Source organism: Chionomys nivalis, chromosome 6 (assembly GCF_950005125.1).
Source record: "Chionomys nivalis chromosome 6, mChiNiv1.1, whole genome shotgun sequence".
NCBI lineage: Eukaryota > Metazoa > Chordata > Mammalia > Rodentia > Cricetidae > Chionomys > Chionomys nivalis.
The window spans coordinates 17,926,453-17,945,800 of NC_080091.1; the positions used below are offsets into that span (position 1 = coordinate 17,926,453).

General features: G+C 40.7%; 1 long non-coding RNA gene across 1 annotated transcript in view; it reads left to right on the forward strand.

The window, feature by feature from the left end:
- LOC130875800 (uncharacterized) overlaps window positions 1-4,678 on the forward strand; it is a 454,561-nt gene extending 449,883 nt beyond the window's left edge. Inside the window, exon 8 of the long non-coding RNA XR_009057258.1 lies at window positions 1,760-4,678. This is a non-coding gene — a long non-coding RNA (uncharacterized LOC130875800). The remainder of the gene's footprint in view (window positions 1-1,759) is intronic.
- Window positions 4,679-19,348: the final 14,670 nt, after the last annotated feature.

The following is a 19,348-nucleotide window of genomic DNA, read 5'->3' on the forward strand; positions in this document are numbered from 1 at the left end:
TTTTACTAGCGGAAGTGCCCTTTGCCTTTTAATTTTAATTCATTTGTTGAGTGAACATTTACACTTTTCTCTGTCCCTGTTAGAAATAAATTCTATGTAAAATGTTCATTTTTACAAGAAACATATATTATGGGGGGGGGGCAAATACCTAGATACTTCAATAAAAAATGAGCTTTGAAGATTTCAAGTGCCTGGCCAACAAACTATAGAAATGTGCTCATTTCAAATTTGTAACAATGGCTTCACCCACATTACTGTTCAAAGAGCTTTTTTTTTTTTAACCATATGTTAACTTACATCAAAATAGCTTGACGAAGCAGCAGAGGCAACAGAGATTCCTGTGTTCTCAGATGATACGTTTGAACGTCTTTATGACTTACCCAGTGTTTTAACCTTGATCACAGAATGTCATCACCATTTTTGTTTCAAATTAAAGAGAACTTAGCCACTTCCTACTCTTAAGCTCCATTTAGTGACTTGGAGAATAGATTTGCCACCCACTGCCAGAATATTGAGGATCTTAATTTTTGCTTGGCGTGATGACAGCGATGGTGAGACCAGCCAGCCTTCTCTGAGGCTAATGTAGATTATTTCTGAAAGCAGTTATATAGATGGGTATATAGGTATGGACTAACTTTGTGTGTGCGTGTGTGTGTGTGTGTGTGTATGTGTGTGTGAGTGCATGCATGTGTATGTTTGTGTGCATAAGTGTATGTGTGTGTGCATGCGCATGCATGTGTGCGTGTGTGCCTATGTGTGTGTGCATGTGTGATGCCATGTTTCATTTAACAGGATGGACTTCTACCTTTTCTAACATACATCTTTCATAAGCTCATCGGAAACCTTGACACAATTTCTGGATGCTCATTAGACTTAAGAGTGATTGCAAATGAAAGAGGAGGCTCCGTTACTCGCTGACAGTCATGCCTCTTAAATGTCATGCTGTATTGTCACAGATCCTGATTTCCCACTCAGATGCTCCGTCCCACATTGATGTGTGTCTTTGTCGAGATGAGCCTAGTGGCCTTCCTATCTTGGTCTTTACCATTCTACCATTCCCTGCCAAGGAAATAGATAACATGAAATTTGGCAAGGAAAAAAAAAATGAACTAAGACATCTTCAAACTTTATCCCGTGTATTTTTCCCATGGATTCTTCAGTGTTTGCACATTTATGAGTGCCTTGGAGTAGTGGCCCATACCTGGCACCATGCTTCTAGGTAGTTAGTTCCTCAAATAAAATGCCAGATATTTTCATTTCCCTAGGGTCATGCCAGACATCTATTTCTTTTTATCTTTCCTTATTAAATTATGTTTACCTGAATACATCAGGTTCATTTCACCTAGGCAGGATGTCCCATTAAGCATGACAAGCAGAAGGTTGCAAGATTAATGCCCTTCCCTAGCTTGAATTAGTGTGTCAGCATCTCTCCAGACCCTGGACCAGAGTGTATAGGAAGAATTCCATAATGGATCTTAGCCTCTAACTGAACCGCTCTAATATTATTCTTATAACAAGACTACTTTTAAAGAGCCTCATTATTGGCTTCATTAGATATGTTACTTGCATCAGTGGCCATAGTAACATGTATAATATGGGAGAGGTTAACACAGCATATTTTTTATGTATTATATGGCATACAGCTTGAAGTAGCCAAAAGGTTTATGGCGATGTAATTGGTAGTTAGTGTGAAATTTGTAAGACAAATAGACAATATCTAGGGTTACCCCTCTAATCCTCTTCTTTCGGTTTTTTACAGCCACCAAAGGGCCTCATTAAAACAGCAGTCAGCACCTTGGTGAAAAGATACAGTGCTCGGCGTGCCCAAATGTGACAGAAAATCTGCATTTTGTAAATCTGACACCTTTGATAGATTATACAGTGTGAAGCCATTTCTTCGAAGCATTATGATAACGCTAAAGGTTCTCTTCTGAATCCAACTTTGTTGCATTCGCTAGCTACAACAATGTGAAAAGGGGCCAACTGAAGAAAATGATGTGATGTAAAGCTCTGCATGCAAAGGGGTGAGAACACAGCTGTGGGCTTTTCCGAGGGCCACTTCATCTCGGGGTAACACTGCTCTGCGTCCGAGGAGATTGCTTACGGATACAGCAGTGTCTGTGAGGAAGAGTACTTAGGCTTGCCGACGAAGAAATTCGTGTTAGATCCTACATGAGAATGATCACCGGCTTTTCATCCTAAATCAACAAACCAACAAACAAAAAGCAGATAAAAAGACAAATGAAAAGAACCAAACAATGTTTCACAAGTGCACCCAGACTAAGGGAGTCGGTGAAAACTTTGTTCTTTATTTCACAAAAGACACCTGGGAAAGCTGAGACTCTGGAATGGCGCAATGTAATGTACACATGCTGCAAACATGGACAAAGCTTCTCACTTAACTCAAGATAACTGCCCTAGCAGAACCGGATGTTTAAATGACGGATGGATTGTAGAAGTCTTGCTGCAGTTTTCCGAAGTGAAGACTCCATTCTCACCATACCTTCTCCCAACCCAGAAGAAGAGTTGGCTTGTCCCTTTGCCTGGGGAGTCTGGTTCCCAGTGCTCCATTCAGGGGTTTTTATGTGGACAATAAGCAGATGACAGAGGTGGGAAAAAAAGAAGACTCCACAGAAGAAATTGCCTCCAACAGTTCTGTTAGATGTAGATTTATACTTTCGCTGTCGCCATAGGGCACCATGGTGTTGCTTTATAACAGAACTTTCATAACATTCTCTGATATTTGGCTTTGAAGTTAATAGTTTGCATTGCCATCTAACTGAGCACTGTCGTAGGGCTGAGCACTGTACTATGACTGGACACTGTCCCTGTCAATTATTCCTGGCTATTCCAGCAAGAGGAGGCAAGTCCACATCCCACTTTCCCAGGACTTCACTCTTTTTGCTTAAATGAGACTGCAGCGATCTCTTTACTCAGAAAAAAAAAAAAAAATCTCTCAAATAGACGTCCAGACCATTTGATGTGTATGATTTATAAATTTCATGATGAATGTACAAGCTATTTAGTATAATAGTAAAGTATCTTTACTCAATGGAGAAATAATAGAAAAGGTTACTAAGCCTCACTTTGCCTTACGTTTTGAATGCACAGCTTGGCAACAGAGTGCTATGTATAACAGCTGTAATTCAAATGAAGACACATCTGCCTGTTTATATTTTCATACTGAAAGTGTTCGAGGACAGATTGATAATCAGATTTAGACATGCCAAGGCAATCCCTTGTTCTTTCTGAAATACGCGTTGCCGTTTAGTCCTGTTGACATTCCCTTCTTAGGGTTTGGTGTACCCTGGCTTTGAGTTCATTTACTAAAAGGGTTGGATTTTTTCCCTCATTGTGATAAGAGAAACCAGTTTCCATTTAAATGATTCCATTTACGTATTTGTTGTTATTAATGCAGCTTATAAAGGAAACATTTCAATGAGGGGAACCTTGAGAGTAATCCTTGACACTCTGGAAGGGATATGGCTTTAAAAAAGAAGAAAAAATAATAATCTTGAGTCAGTCCCTTCCTTCCTTCCTTCCTTCCTTCCTTCCTTCCTTCCTTCCTTCCTTCCTTCCTTCCTTCCTTTCTTTCTCTTTTTTTTGGAGGGGTTGGTGGTCAGAGCTATTAAATTTTAGTCAATTGCTGGAGGGAGTGACAACCTTCTTGGCTGAGACACCTACTTGAAATTACACTTAGGGAGAAAAGAGAGAGGCAGAGAGAATTGCTTCATCAGACCAGCCAATCCCGAGACTCTTACTGTTCTTAATTGTTGACCTCTCCCATGTGGGTCATGCGATGTGGTAGCAACTCTCCCTTCAAATAAAGATCCTTCGTACCTCATCAGAATGCGCTTGTTAGCAATGATAATGGTTCACAATCTGCACTTAGCCACGTGAAATACAATGTTCTCCTTTAGAATGTGGAGGTTTCAGGCCTAAATTAATACCTTGGTATGTGTGTCATTATATTATCTGAAAATCATTTGATACGAAAGGCAAAATATCTGTGTGATGCTTTTGTTCTCCAAAGAGTTTGAAGTACAGAATATATTGAATTTGGGAGAAAAAGTTATTGTGTGCTATCTACTGCTAATTGCTGAATATCCTTTAGCCTTTAAAATGCTGTCTTTACTTAGGAGGTTCCAGTATTTGAAAATAAAATGCATTTTAGAAAGTTATATTTTTCTCATCAAATATTTGAAACGTAAGCTGCTTTATATTAGTGGGTCTGAGCTTCTTTAAAAAAAAAAAAAAAAAAAAAAAACACCTTTTAGAGTGAATTCTCTTGGTGTACGTGTCTGGCCTTGCCCTACAAACTGAACTTAAACAGGGCATCATGAATAGAATGTGTGGCTTTAAAATTCAATGGATTATTCACATCTGTTAGGTGCGAATTAAAGAGTACGGAAACAGTCCATTCTTATGTCTCCGAGCTGTCACTGCCAAAGGCTACTGACTAGTCTGTGTCAACATCTGTGTTAGCTCTTCTGTAGCTTTCTTGAATCTGTGTGACTGAACATTTTATTTACCGCTGGAATTTTTTTTAGAAGTAGTTTTAAGCCTATGCTTGATGCATTATTTTACTGAAAGTTATTATTAGAAGTAGTGGCTTTCTATGTACAGTTAGCTGGAAAGAACATTAGCCAAATGTTGTGATTCATATTATTGAAAGGACGTCAGCCTCTTGAAACAGTAAAGAATGTAACAAAAATAAATAAAGGTACTGGTATTTTGACAGTGATAATCCACCTTTGGTTTCCCTATTCGTAAGCATAAACACACACAGGCACAATTTCTCTCTCTCTCTCTCTCTCTCTCTCTCTCTCTCTCTCCACACACACACACACACGCACACACACACAATCATTCAAATGCCTTTTCTTTCTCTGACAAAAATATTCATTAAAAACATTTCACTGTGCTGCCTTTTAATATAGCACAGGCATTCAACCTGCACTGGAAGCTTCCTGGAACCGCACAAATACTGTGTAATTATCTGGTGGCTCCCTGCTGGCTGCTGCATATTCCAAGCACAAAGTGAGCGGTGCGTTTCCAGAGCCGGCTCCTGTCTTCATTGTCCCTGCTTGGAATATGAAGCCTCACTTCATTATAGTAGACCTGATCAAACTTGATAGATTTAGCCGTTATTCTTGACTGTGTCAACTTTCCGTAGCTTTTTCCCCCTCCTTGGGCTCTTTTGTTTTGCCACCCAGGGAATGCAGAATATTCTGAGCTTAGGTTTCTCTTTTTCTAGCCTCTTCTCTTTCTTCCCTCCCTCCCTCCCTCTCTGGGCTTGCTCAACCCCCTCCTTCTCCCTCCACCCCATTTCTTTCACTATCTTGCCTGCCTGCTCTTTCTCTCCCCCTCCCACCCAAACAAGCCAAGGATTCAACAAATAATGTTCCTTCCACATCATGTGATTCAAGGAAAATAAGGCTTGCAATTTTTCTCTCAATTGTCCTCTTTGGTTTTGATTTTTTTTTCTTCCAGTTGTTATAAAAGAATTCTTAAGTAATGTTGACACACAAGGCAGAAATTCTTTGAAATCCTCTTCTATTTCCTGTTCCTGCCTCGACAACTTCTGCCCTGGGATGCTAGGTGTCAGGGGGATTTTTTTTGGAAGGGGGGTGGTCTGTTTCATAACAGCTTTGAAGGAGGGTTTGAGGGTTCATATTTCCAAGGATCGTCCACATCAGGCCATCTGTCTTATCGCATTTCTAAAGGCCTTAATGCGTTTTCTTTGCAAAAGCCATTCGATCTTTCTCTAGGTAAATCCAAACGCGGATACAACTGGCTTGGCAGAACAGGTTACTGGGTACGTTTTGAAAATTGCTATCCTAGCTCTCACAGTAAGTTAATAAGTTAAGTAAAACAAATAATAAGAATTCAAGCCTCATCAACACAACTAGGGCTGGAGAACCCTCCAATAGCCACAGAACACATTAACTACGATAGCAAGAACCTGTTACTGAACTTAAAACCCAAGAAGCGCAATTTCTCATTGACTCTTATTAGTGAAGATTTTTGGGGCAAGACTACATTACCAATTTATACGGGTTTTTGTTTGTTTGTTTGTTTGTTTATGGTTTTGGTGAAGCTCAGGTGCTTTCTAGTGGTAGAAAATGATGCTTATCAAGTCCAAATTATTAATGTGCTTAAAAAAAGAATAATGACCTGAAAAATGCCTCCTTGTTTCCCAGATTGTCTCCTTAATCCAAGCCATACCCGAAGCCCTCCCTTCTAATCCTCATCTTTGGAAAGCCAAAGCCAGGCTCCAGATATGATGCTTTCCACAAGTTTGTCCCTGGGATTCTGATTGACATGTCTTGCTTTGTTCCACAGACTACAAGGTAAGACACCACCATAGCTTGAACTTTTATATTATCCTGCTTCAATTAAAAATGAAACAATTATTTTTAAGAGTGGCAATGTCAGTCCCACCCAAAGCTTCACGGCATCTTAACATGTAAATTGCCATGAAGCAACACAAAGGAGAAAGGGAAGATTTCTGAAGGCAATCGCACTGATCACTTAATTCACTCGCTGCATATCCACTTGGCATAAGGTAATTAGAGTGCCACATTGCTGCAAAGACAGAAAGCTTAGGGTCCCATTCTGACTCACCCAGACGATAATACATGATTAGAAGTCAGTGACAGATCACAACTGCTGAATGACCCACCAAGGTCTTATCAAGGGCAAATCGCATAATTAGCATGCACTTCGCTGGCAAAGGAGTACAGTGCTATTGTTCTGCACAATCAAATTAGCCCTGCCAATGAGGTCAGTGTTCTGTGACCTTAGAGACATTTCCCGTTCATTTCCTCCTCCTGTCATTCTCTCTCTCTCTCTCTCTCTCTCTCTCTCTTTCTCTCTCTCTCTCTCTCTCTCTCTCTCTCTCTCTCTCTCTCTCTCTCTCTCTCTCTCTCTCCCTCTCTCTCTCTCCCACATACACACACGCAATAAACACACATGCAAGCATACACTGGCCCAGTGTCCTGTGGACACTAGAAGCGTATTTTATAGAGGCATTTCAGATGTAGATCACTGACTCTTTCGTTTATCATATGTGAATGAGGAAAGCACCTGAGGTAGGTCTGACCCTGGGGACACATTTGTAATGGAACTGCTTTGACATAAATTCAAGTATCTAGTGAGGCTTGGATCACACATTATTTGCTCTTAATATGTCTGCCGCATCAGCTGAGTTCTAAGGAAGGCTCATTTTAAACCACAGGTCTCTTTGTCCTTTTAGCAATCAAAGTCATCAGTCACCTGCCTCCTCTGCTACTCCTGTTGACATTTTTCTCAAGCATTGTGTGGTGCTGTGACATAAACTTCTCCAAAAATGATCATATTATAGAAATGTCTAATTTTCACATATCTCCTAGTCCACCCAGCAGCCAGAGCACCAACCAAGCTGCCTCGGGGTCCAGGACTTTCCTCCAAGGGTTACACATTGCCCTGTAGTCTGCAAAGTTTTCCTGCCTACTTGATGGGCTCAAGCAGAGAACCCATAAAACCATTTGCCTGACTAGCTCAGAGACTGCTAGGTTGTTGATCTAGTTCAAAGTCACTTTCTCATTTGTTCTTCATGTTAAGTCCTGTGTTTACCAAATTCAATTCCACACTGTGCAGACGCAAATGTTCGCCTTGTCCTGTTCCCTATCACCCCTGCTGTGCCCTCTCTGCGCCTGGGTCACCCACTCTCTCCATATGACCTGCTTCTGAACTTTCCCTTGATTCTTTTGAAAGATACGTTTACATCATGTCTCTTGAAAACTCAGTTTTGTGTTCCTTCAAGAAAGATGATGGAAATATTCCCTTCTCTTAAGAGCTAAATGATTCAAGTCTTTACTCTCTGACTCTTTCCCAGACAAGATTCACAATTTACTACTATTAAGATAAAGCTCATATGAGCCGAGATTTCATGACATTTTGGAAAACACCGTTTCCAAATTTTAGTGTTAATGAGAAGTCTGGGGAATATGATTTTGGCAAAGGGAGGGGCTCTGGCTTGGGGCTATCACTGGGAAGGTGGAGGCTGCCTGAGGTTTGGGGAGCTTTGGCTCTGTGGCACAAGGGAGAAGCAGTGGAGTGGATATCAGAAGACTCGAGTCTTGCTCTGGCTTCGAACTTGACCAAGGAGGTTTTTCCGGCATCGTTGGCCTGGATGTCTTCATGTGCAAAATGACCAGACTTGGCAAGAGCTTCTCTCTGATAACTCCCAGAAATAAAATGCGGTCTTTCACACATATGCTTGGAAGCCTTTCTGCAGCCCTGTACTTCTCTGTAGTAGTCAGCTGTAGTTACCGGGGCTTGCATGTCACAGCTCTGGTCACTGTGATTCTAACACTGAGCCAGCAGAGAGGAGCCTTGGAAGTCTCCCACCAGCGAGAGGAGGGGCTATGACTCTCTCTGTTGTTTGTAAGCTGCCTTACCCTCCCATCTCTGACACATACACCTCCTATAATTAAACACTAAGGAAGGGGAGAAGCCAATGAAAGCAGAACTGATTTATGCTTAAATAATATCTTCCCAAAGTGTCACTAAGGAAGCAAGTTCATCTTCGTGCCAATTAAATAATTCCAGCTCCATGATGGTCTCTTCTGTAATCATTCTGTTTTATGATGCTTATATTTTAAGAGCCGATGCATTTTTACATCTGTATTGCATTGGTCCCATGCTTCCAAGCATATTTTCTTAAAGGCTTTTGATTGACTTCTGAAACTAAACACTATTCATGTTTTAAGAAAAAGAGACCTAAAATAGATTCTAGCATCACAGAGTCCTCCCTAAGAATTTATTTCTGAGGTGTATTACATTTATTATAAATGCCTTGGCGATTTGTGCTCTATGCAAAGAGGAAATTTTTTTTCTTGGAGAGCATAAAGATCATTTATAAAGCTCTGTTGATTGTGCAAACACAGGGACATTTCCCTTCAATGAGAATTAATACTGTCTGTCTGTAGAATTGTAGCTGTATTCATTGTGCCACAAAAGTTCCTGGAATCATCATATTTATAATGATTGTGATAAGCTATTCCATCCTCCTGGTATTTAGCCTTCATGGTAACTTCTTTTGATGAAAAAATATAGAGAATTATGCACAAAGGAGCAGTTTTTATACTGGTAATGGAAATATTAAAAAGAGAGCCATTTTTTATAGATTGTCTATCTAATAGAGATTTTATGGCACCTGTAAAATATATACACTGCACCTTGCAGCACTGTATCTGCCAGGAGGGTGTGTGCTAATTTGCATAAGTTATATATTTTCATATGTGTGTTCTGCGTATATTATATGTATAGCATAAAAATAGAAATCATGATGCCTAATGTCCCAGGGACACCCCCATCTTAGTTATCCAGAACAAACCACAAAATTCCCCTAACAAACAGGATTAAAATTCACTCCTTTCAACCATCCCCGGCATTTATTCCTTCCTTTTCATTGAGCTACATTTGTCTGATTTAACAAGATAAGATTTGAGTGCTGATGCAGCCAGTTGTTAATGTAGCAGCCGCATCCACCATAGCATCGACACTCAGCATCAGAGGGATGCATAAATCAGGTATTCAAAAAAATTAGATATGCAGCGCACCGGTTTTATAGTCCCAGCCTCAGAAATTGAAATGGCCCAGATTAATGTATTATATCTTACACACTGTCCGAGTGAATCAACTTTAATATATTGAACAGATTCGCAGAACAAGACTTTGTTATCTAAGGAGCACTCGGAAGAAGGAATTGACCTGAGGATTGGATTTGGTTCAGGTAGTTCATGTTGTACAGCAGCATTTGAATAGTTTCACATAAAAATAAAATTTGTATTAGAAATATTTCACATCATTCCTGGGCTCATCCACATAGCAGCTCTGCAGAGGGCCAGTATCACAGAAACAATGTCCAGCCAGGGGAGGATTTTAACCTTTCCCTCTGTCACAGGAAAACAATTTAATTGTCATTTTAATGCAGGCTGCAGTTTCCCAGCAAGGTAGCTTGTGTGGACCAAATTTAACTCATCAAGATCTTCTCTGGAAATGAAACGTTCATTGAATTGCCCCCATGACAGAGGCACCACAGACTTGCATCCCAAACAACTCGATATGAGTTGATGCTGCTTTATGAAGAAGCGACTTTTTATGCCATCAGATGCTCTTCCAGGGAAGGAGCCACTTGGATGCAGTACAAAAAAGCTGCTTACCCCTGCCCCCACCCTTACCATGCTAAGATAATCACAATGAGGAGGTAGGGAAATGGTTTGGGGTTATGAAGCCAGAGATGATGTGCCTGACTGTTCCTCATAGGTGTCCGGAAAGAGAGAGTCTGCATTTAGGGTTGCATGGTGAAACACCTTCCAGCACATTCTCCATTCTCTTCCCAGTGCCCCCACCTTCTAGGTGGCCTTGTTGTTTTCCCAAGATTATACCGTGCTCCCAGGATGGCAATGATGGAGCCTAAAATCCTGCCTTACATATCTGTGTAATGGCGGTCATGGGCTCTAAAAAAGACTTGACGCTACCAAGAAATGGGTTCTTTCTGTTTGTCTTTTTTGCTAGAACTGATGTTCCAGTAGTAGTAATTTTTCTCAGCCGACTCAGAAAACCTATGCTTCTAAAACACAAGAATAAATGATAGGAGCAGTCTTTGAATGTAAATATAGTGAAGAAGTGCACAATGGTTAAACTTTAGTGTCTGCAAATACGCCGAGGGAGCGAAAGCCACTCCCACATTATGTGTATAATCACTTCATTTTCTTGGTTAGTTTTGTCTGGGTCATTTTCATACCAATGGATTGCTCTACTGTTCCTGAGATCGAGGCTCTAAACTTTATCCTATACTAAAACTAAAACCCGGCCAGTCAGACTCATGATGGATGGCTGACATTCTTCATTTCTCGCTGGTTGATGAAGCCGTGGGTGAACGTATCTAATGTCCAAAACCTGGCTCCGCTTTTACGATCATTCCTGCTTGCTCTCATATACTGGCATTGCATTTACTCTTCGGACCCCACGACTGATGTCATCATTGATGGGAAGCACACATTAGCCCTTTTGCTCTCCCACCTGTCAATCAGACTCAGACTGTCTTCTTACCTTTCACCCTCACTGCATCCCAAGTCATCCTGTTTCAACATTTGCCTAGTGGTTCATAGCTGCTGAACCCTTTTGAACCCTTTTCTTTCAGAAGAACTAAAAGTCTCCCTGATAGATGTAGTCCTAATTCTGAGCACTATACTTGACACACACACACACACACACAGATTTTCAACTGTGGTCATCAGATTCACCCATTCATTTGCTCAGGAAGTAGATTTGAAAGCTTTCCCACAGTCATAGCCCATTCCCAGCTCCAGAAGTGCAGTGTGAACATACAGAGCCCTACTCTGACAGCACATACCTTCTCGGGTAACAGGGACACATGAATGCCTATTAACTGAGCCACGTGAAACTGCCGATATTTGAGCATATGAGTTCAAGAAAAGTGGCGATTTCATGTGGGTAACCTAATACATGGTAAGTCGTGTGAAGATAATGAACACATTGGTACAGTAATGGTATTTGATAGTCTCTGAGCCATGTTCTACTTAGAAAGTCTTTGGTTTAAGCTTATTATACTTTAAAATGATAAATGACTTTCAAAATCATAGACAAACATTGAGTTTTGTCCACAAGACAGGTAGAATGTAATAATGCTCTAATGATATCTGAAATAACATATGTATGACCTTATGGTGCATGAGTATGTGTGTATGCATGTGTGTGCCCATACCTATGTGACCATCGGTGGTGCATGTGTGTGTGTGTGTGCATGTTTATATGTGTGTATATGTGGCAGTGCCAGACTTTGCTTCTGTACTATGGGAATTTTACCCTACCTTCAAGTCCTACAGAAGCATAGCATGTCTGGTTCCTATGTCTGGGGCCAGGATGTGGTTATGACAAAACACACATACACACACAGAGAGACACAGACACACAGACAGACAGACAGACACACACACACACACACACCATTGTTCACCTTACAACGTTTTGCAATGATTCTACTAAGCCACACTGCTACTTGGGAAGAACGACTTGGGAGCATGGTAAACCAAGAGAAATGAGATCAGATATTTGATCTTTCTCCCCTTCCTGGTCCTCTTAGCTGGGGAATAGATAGCGATATCATTGATAATATTGCAAGTGGCAAGTGTGACCTTTGTCTTCTCAGACCTCTGTCTATTCAGAGATTGCTTGAGTCACAAACTGCATCCTCTGCAGTGGCCACCCCATGCATCTCTGAGTCTGGGGACACTGAAGAGGCATGCTTCCCTCCAGCAGGCACATTCGCTCCATGTTTTCTCACAGCCTGTTCTCAGAATATCCAGTTTTGACAGCACGTAGACTGAGTATGTATGGGAAAGTGTCAAAAAAAGTGCTAACATTTCCACTAGTTCAGATCATTAATTTTCTCAAGGAATAACTAAATACGATGATGTGATTTTTTTTTTTTTTTTTTTTTTTTTGGAAAAAGAAAACTCTCCTACACTGCCCTGTCTGGTTTTATTTTCAGTGCTGTTTGCCCCTAATGTGCATCCCCTTCTTGCTTTATGTTATTTTCCTCATTCATAGCTATGCTATATGAGAACAAATAGTGTGTGTGCATGTGTGTGTGTGCATGTGTGTGTGTGTGTGTGCGAGTATAGGTACATAGGTACATGTGTGTATGTGTGTCAGTATGGGTACATGTGTGTATAGAAGAATGACATTAGATGTATTTTGTCTACACCTTTTAAAAATTATTACTAAATCATTTTAAGGAGTTTCACCTTTACATATTTGTGTGTGTGTGTGTGTGCGCACGCGTGTGTGTGTGCATGCCTCTGAACCCCACATACAGATATAGAGGTGAGAGGACAGCTTGCTGGAGTGAGTCCTCTCCCTTCTCCTTGTGGGTCCCCAGGATGAATCTCAGTCTCTCTGCTTTGGCAGCAGGAGCCTTTACCCTGCTTGCTGTCTCGCTAGCCCCATCTCTATCTTTTGAGACTGGGTCTTTCACTGAACCAGAATTTACTAGTTCAGGTAGGCTGGCCAACCAGCATACTCCAGACAGCACCACCTGTCCCCAGCCCTCCCTCGGCACTCAAGTTCCAGGTGTGAGTCACACTCCCTGTGTTTTTCTGGGGTGAAGGATCTGAACCGAGGTCCCTCATGTTTGTGCTGAAGGCACTGTGTTCAGAGCCTTCACCCCAGCCTTGATCATTCTGTAGGTTTTAAATGATAAAGGACACGATGCTGTGCGGTAGCTTTGGCTGGAATTAGAAGATACCCTGAAAGACACGGAAAACACAGGAGAATCAAACAAAGAGGAGCGGCTGTGCAGAGGACTGTCGGGGTCTCTGTTTCACCGCAGTCCTGGAGGTGCGATCTAGCACCTGGCTTTAGATGGTAGCTCATTGAACTGACTGAAGCCGGAGGTTACAGGATCTTATTTGAAATTGTATGACAGCTGCTGCTCTGGACTGGTTTGCAGAGACATCTCACCAGCTAAACACCAGTTCAGTGCCAGAGATCACGGGCCAGTCAGGGCCATCGGTTTGCCTGAGATTTGAGCCTGCTATGTCCTGCGAACTGTACTGTTTTATGGAAAAAAATTTCTACTCTTATAGAAACAGAATTTTCAGTTATGTAAAATAAAGACCTTGAATATTTTCTCACTATCATTCCCTCACCACACCATTATTAATTAGTACTTGGATTACATTGTGTTAGTATTCGATTTTAAAATTTGCTATTTGAGTTGCTGACTTGAGTTTCATTAAAAAAAAATCAATAACTGAATTTTGGCTTGGGATTCGGACAGAATTTCCAACAATATCTGAAATGGCCTAAACATACTTCTGTCGTTTTGTGTTAGATGTTTATGTGAAGAATTTTTGACTTTGGTGATTCTAATCCCAAACCACCCATGAACTCTGCAAAAGGTTGTAGATACTCTATGGCCTAGAGTATCAAATACTTACAAGATCTAATCTCTGTGTGAAAACTAAACAAACTTGTCTATCTCCTTACTATGCAAATCTACTTTTGTCTTTAATAAGTGGTAAAAATCTTATGTATGATGACAAAGAATTATTTTCAAACACAATCTTAACTTATCAGTAAGTCCTTGACTTGTATATTAATTTTATATACTTACATATTTAATGCTATGTAAAAATATATCAGATGAAAAAGGATTACCAGTGGAAAAACTTGAAGAAACCATACTTAAACAACTGGAAGAGTAAACTATAGTGTATAGAGACAATAAATGATCGCATATTAAGAGCTCTTGGTGTGCAAGTTAGTCTATTTTGGAGGTTTTACAGAATGGCATGGGATAGACACCATTGGCACATTTTCCATATGATGCTACGAAGGTGCCAAGAGTTTCAGAGTTGCACAAATGCATATGGAAGAAAAGCAGAAAGTGGGGTTGGAACTCCAGTCTTTGCCTTCCTAATTTATCATCTCAACCATTCCACTGGCTTGGTTCCCCACAGGGCTGGAAAGAGACCTGCTTTCACAAATAAACAGGTAAGTCCTAAGGCTTGAGGCTAGATACTGGGAAATTCTAAAACCCTTTGAAACAAATTAAAGAGAGGAGACTCAAGCAGTTATTTTGACCAGAAAGACACTTGTCTTTGAATTATTTACATTAGTGAAATGGTCTCATATTTATTTTAATAGTCTAGTTCAGAACACCTTATAAGAACACTTGCTGCTTATTCTAATCCCCTTTGAGCTGTTCTGGGAATGTCTTACAGCATTTTGTAGACTGGAGATCACCAAATGAGTTATTTTTTTCTCTTTTTTTTTTTAAGTAAATCAGATCAAATCAAGCATTGGGCTAAGTCTAAGGAGACTGACTGTAGGATTTTATAGCCCATATTACAGTGCTGTTGAAGGATGATGTTTGGAGTGTGCCTCAGAACTCTCTTTGTTGCTTATCTGATGGGCCCAGAACACTCCACGTGTGACTACCTGAATGGAGTGATTCTCTTAGGTGCCTCCTTCAGAAATGGCACTCTGCTGTAGTGAAGCCTAGGGAGCCATGGTGCACAGTGTCAGGAACCACACTACTCCAAAAGCAAGATCTTCATGGATTCCCAAGGATGTGCTCTTGTGTGCAGGCTTGCAGTTGCTGTGATACTTCACAGAGGTCCCTCAGAGAGTCCTTACTTTACAAACATCTTTAGAAAGGGGTCCATGAGCATCAGAAAGGGAGAAAGAAATTCTTGGCAATCTTCATAGAGCTGTCTAAGAAACAGCATTAACAAGCAAACGGGGGAGGTTGATGTTGAAAACTTAGTCAACCGTGTGCTTGGACAACCATCAGTGTGAGTTCCAACACCAGTACCAAAGCAACCCAGAAAGAGTAGTGCCTTGGTCCGCGGACCTCATGGAATACAGTGACCAGACAGTGAAAAGATTCAGCGTGGTAGTTAGTGATGAAATGGACCCTGAAAGTCATCTAGTGTAAATACTTCCGTATCAAGTGACAGCAAAGGAAGCTGTGACTTTGCAGTCACATTGCTAATTCCAGATATAGGAAGCAAACAGGATTCTTCTGCTTCTGGCTGAGTCTTCTTTAGGTTATGCCATGCTGGGTTGGTGTTTATGCTTGTCCACTGTGGGCATTTGGCAGTTCTATACACTATCGAGTTTAGACACTGTTATGTGCTGTAGAGGAATCTATCACCATGATCATCCACACATGGGATGAAGGCACTGCATGCACCCAGACCGAGCTGGACCTAAGAGAAACTCTGATGAGCTCAAGACGTAGCCCTGCACTTCAAAGTTTTATCATTGAAAGTAATCATTTGTACAAACCCCCAAATAACATGGTCTAAAGAAAATCAGGCTTGAATCAGACAGTCACTTAGGTGTATTTGAACTTCCTGGAAAACTCAATTTTTCATGAGATGTGTACAAATAGGAGTTTTGAAAATGTTAAAAATACAAACAATTATGCTTTCTTAGGGTAATAAAGGAAAACAAATTTTCGTGAGAAGGAAATAGGGGTAGATAGGCACTTAGAAGCTGAGCATGCACACATGAATAACCCAACACAGTAGGGTAGATACTTCATCTAAGTTAATTGCATGGCAAGCTCCTGAGAAGATAAGACTCTTCTAATGAGTATCATTTCTTCTGTTTTTAAAGAAATTTTAAAGAGTTTAAAGTTGTGAATTCATTCCTATAAAGGCCATCATACTTCAAAAGCAAATGTGGTTTTCTCCTATTTAACACAATTTATCAAATATTTGCTGCTAATTCAAGTTCCAGCTTTGATTATCTAAGATTGGAGGCAGTTAAGATGCTGCCTCCAGTCACGATAATAGAGACCTTGGTAGCTGGGGATGTTCCAAGCTCCCTGGTCTTGAGATGGTCTCGGGAAGAACTCTCTCCTTCACCGGCGTTTGCGCCCACCACTGTCATCCTCTCCGACAGAGCACAGATTGCTGCCCAGCTCCTTGGAGAGAGGCCAGAGCCTTTGTCAGGAACTGAAAAGTTTTGGAGCCTGTTCGAGGACTTTCTGATACACAAAGTATTGGCTGGAAATGTGGTAAGTATTAAATGGGATGTTAATTTTCATGAATATTTCCTCATGATTGTAGCTTGTGGTCACTGAGCAATTTAGCAATCACCATGTGGTCTGTTGGACACAGAGCCTGGGTGAAGTTCAAAAAATTAGCAGCCAGACAGTGGGGAGAATGCCAAATTCAAATTCATGTGTTTTCTTTTTTTCCTTCTCACCCCATAGATGAATTTCTCTTTATTAAAGCTTTAGGTGCCACTATGTGCATGGAAGATGTGTCTACCCCCATTCCGATGCTCTTACATTGTCACAATCCCCAGACTTGTAGACGAGCTCTACGATTTATTAATCAGTGAATCTTTGCTCGCTCAGTCTTTGCTTCTTCACACAGGATACACTGCATCCTTAATTCCAAAAGCACTTGCTCACAGGGTCAGGAAATACTCCATTCCATTCTTCACAGTGAGAAATGGTTTAAAAAGTGATAGTCTAGTAAGGGAAGAAACTTTGATGCAAGGCCAACCGAGAAGGATGGTTGTTTATTTAATGTTATCTCTACCTTAGTTTTTCCTTCTACTTTTCCTACATCATCTGATTTCATCTTAGGGCAGGTCCTCTGCAAAAATCCCTTCTTCTCCAAACCACTGCCTTAGAGATGAAACTACATTGTTCAGGATTGTGCAGCCAGGACTGAAATAGGTCCTGGCCAGATCCTCCTTCCCAGAGTGCACTTCCCCACCTCAGTTACCACATAGCACCACCAGGAATGTGTTGACAAGTTTCACCAGTTTTTCTACAATTATCTTTTTGTATTTTTAATAAACCATAGCAAGGAAGGTTTCTGTGCCCATTGACTTACATTAAAATATGCTTTCTCGAGCAGAGAACGTGTGGAAGTATTCCACATGCTCTAAGATTTATGACACACAAACAATGTCTTTTCTAGGTGCATTCTCTGTGGCGTATGAAAAAGCAAATGGTGTCTGACATCTCCCTGATAAAAGCTTACCTGCCTACCTTCTTTTGAGGTTCACCCTGTCACCCTTTGTGTTAAGAGCAGCCACTGAACACATTCTGTTCAACTTTCCTTGTCATTTAGTCATCGACCATAGCAGACAGAGGTCAAACTTGTCAAGATTGTCCACCATTGGTTTGAAGAAGGGATGCCCTTGACACCTGATGCTGCCTTCTGAGAATTAAATATTGAATGAATCAGAAGTTGACTTTTAAATATTTGACTTATAAATTTCATTTATGAATTTGTATGACCGAGGGAGAATTATACATATAATTAGTATTATTATAGTAAAGTGCACATGTCTGTTTTATAAGCTTTATTTAAACATATATATTTATGTAGAAAATATGTAACCATCTTATTTTATTAATAATGTCAGAAAGTAAATTGATCTACATGTAGTTCCCTTACTGAAGTACTTATGAGAGCTAACGATGCTGATGGGATTTGCTATCCACTTTTACACACTTCTTCTTCAGAATGTAAAGAGACATGAAACTGACCAAGTCCTTTCTAGGAGGCTTGTGTTACTATAACCAGAGCTCAATTGTCTGTTCTAATAGTTTTAGACACTCTGCTCTGCAAGTTCTTTGAGACATTGTAACAGATATGATGGAGTTTTCTTCTCTTAGGAGAATACTTCATCTGATGTTCACATGTTTAACCTATGGTCTTCAGCATACACCTTGTCTGATGTTCACATGTTTAACCTGTGGTCTCCAGAATCCACCTCGTCTGATGTTCACATGTTTAACCTGTGGTCTCCAGCATCCTCACAATTTGCCTGTTATCTGTCTTAAGCTGCAACACACGATAAGAAAGCACAGATATCCTGTCTTAAATGGGGAGGGGATAATGAGCTTTGAGTGAGTGTGTATGCATGAATTACGGGGGAGAGGGTTATTTACAAATAATAAATCTGACTCCCATATTTCAGGACCCTGGTTTCCACTTCCTCTGGGGTTTCGAAGCGGGCTCTAAAAAGCTAAAGTTGCCTGATGAGTACAGAGTTACTCTCCATTACAAACAAGAAGATGCCCACGAAAGCATAAATCCTGGCAGGATTAGCGGTGTTTAGTTTGGGATGATGAAGGATAAGAGCTTTCTGGCTGTGCAAGTGAGATAAATGTTTTTGTACATGTTTGTCAAGTATGACCTATACACAAACTACAAAAAGGACATTGCCTTTTTCTCGGCGCTGGCTTGTGTTCCTGGGAGCTTCCCGGCGTTCCTTCCTGGAGCAGCATAGAAGAGTTGATTTTTATTTTATGTTGTGCTTGTGAGGCATTAGCATGATGTTCTAACACTTGTAAATGAATACAGCTCTCGCCTAATCTGTCATTTTAATGCCTTATAGATTTTATTTCACTCGATGTTGTACCAGATTCTCAATAATAATAATCAACAGCTTTGTTGTTCTCTGGCAGAAATTAAATTTCTGCAGTGAGTGTGCAACTAATAAAAAAATGTTGCTTGAGGAAACAAAAAATAAATATGATGAATCATAAATGTTGGGGGGAGGCTTTGCTCCTAGATGAAAGACAATTACGGACCTAGTGGCGAATGTGCCTGAGTCTCATCTTGTCAACAGCTTAATAACCCTCGGAAAGTCTTTAGCCACTGTGCTTATGTCTGCGCATTAACCTCGCCGACTTGGTGTTTTCCGTGATTTCCTTTGGAAGCATTAGAATAAAAGGAGAGGTACTAGAACGGCCACTCTCTTTGCCGTGCACCCCAGATAAGTTTCGCTC